This window comes from Primulina eburnea, chromosome 14, assembly GCF_022965805.1.
Source record: "Primulina eburnea isolate SZY01 chromosome 14, ASM2296580v1, whole genome shotgun sequence".
Lineage (NCBI taxonomy): Eukaryota > Viridiplantae > Streptophyta > Magnoliopsida > Lamiales > Gesneriaceae > Primulina > Primulina eburnea.
This window is the reverse complement of record NC_133114.1, coordinates 5,654,223-5,655,528: the sequence shown is the minus strand read 5'-3', so window position 1 is coordinate 5,655,528 and position 1,306 is coordinate 5,654,223.

Below are 1,306 nucleotides of genomic sequence, written 5' to 3'. Positions count from 1 at the left end.
GTAAGAATGAAGCAATTGAGATATGCTCATATAAGGACATGTTTAGTCCGAATCACATGGAAATGTGAACCCACGACTAGTTGTATCAATGAACTATTGAGAGCCACACAAGTACTAGCTTTCTAGATCCCTTTGAGAAGAGAAATAGTTCAATGTGTTGAACGGCTTATAAAGGAGTTTATAAGCGTAAAGAAAAAAAATTAGAAGTATGACTTCTATAAAGGAGAAAATAGTTCAATGTGTTGAACGGCTTATAAATGAGTTTATAAGCGTAAAGAAAAATAGAAGTATGACTTCTATGAGAGTAATGTAAATTTTAATTTATGGAAGTGTTCCTAAATTAAAAGTTGGCCAAACAAATAATGTATTTGAAAATTGTGATTTTCATAAACATTATTATGGACTAAATTAAATTAATTCAAGTGTTGAACTAATTAAATACTAGTGGGCCTAGTAGAGTCCAAATAATTAAATTAATCAAGTGTTGAATTAATTAAACAATATTGGGTCTTGTAGAGCCCAATTAAAATTAATTATTAGACTAGTGGGCTTGAGTAAAATCAAGCAATGGTTAAATGGTCTCAAATGTGTTTGGGACATTTAAATAAAAGTCCATGGGCTTTGTAATTGTTACAAACCCAAATAGAAATGCATGCAAGGGAGGTGAAAGGTTGGGAGACAACTTTTTGTATAATCAAGGCTTGGCATGCAACTTTTTTACTTTAACTTTTCCCACAACCAAAAAATGTCTCTCCTTCTCTCCTAGCATGAATAGTGGCCGAAAATACTATTCATCCTCTCTAGTTTTTCTTTCTTCAATTGTTGAGGAAAGCCTACACTTCTCAATGAAAAATACTCTAATTTTTCTAGTGCAAAATTAGGGTGGTTCTAGCTAGTTGGTGGTGGGCCTCATTTTGAAGGAAAGATTCAAGAACAAGGTGAAGTTTGTAGATTATCTACCATTGAAGAGCTAAGGTGTTTACACCTTAGTTGGAGCCATACATCAATCCTTGTGATTGATAGGTAAAATTCTAAACACACTATGAATGTCATTTTTGTGTTTTATTGTATTTGCTACACAAAAATCATGGTGGCCGAAAATTCCTTGATGAAAAACCAAAATTTTAAACTTCCGTTGCGCTTCTGGTCAACGTAACCGATCCCCTTTCACGCATATGCGCCACATTCCAGCATGGCGACCCGTAGCCTCGGCGCATATGCGCCACTTAAAGGCGCGCATATGCGCGCGACTCAGTATAAGAAAAAAAAATGGGTATCGAGATTTCAGAATTCAGAACACACTACT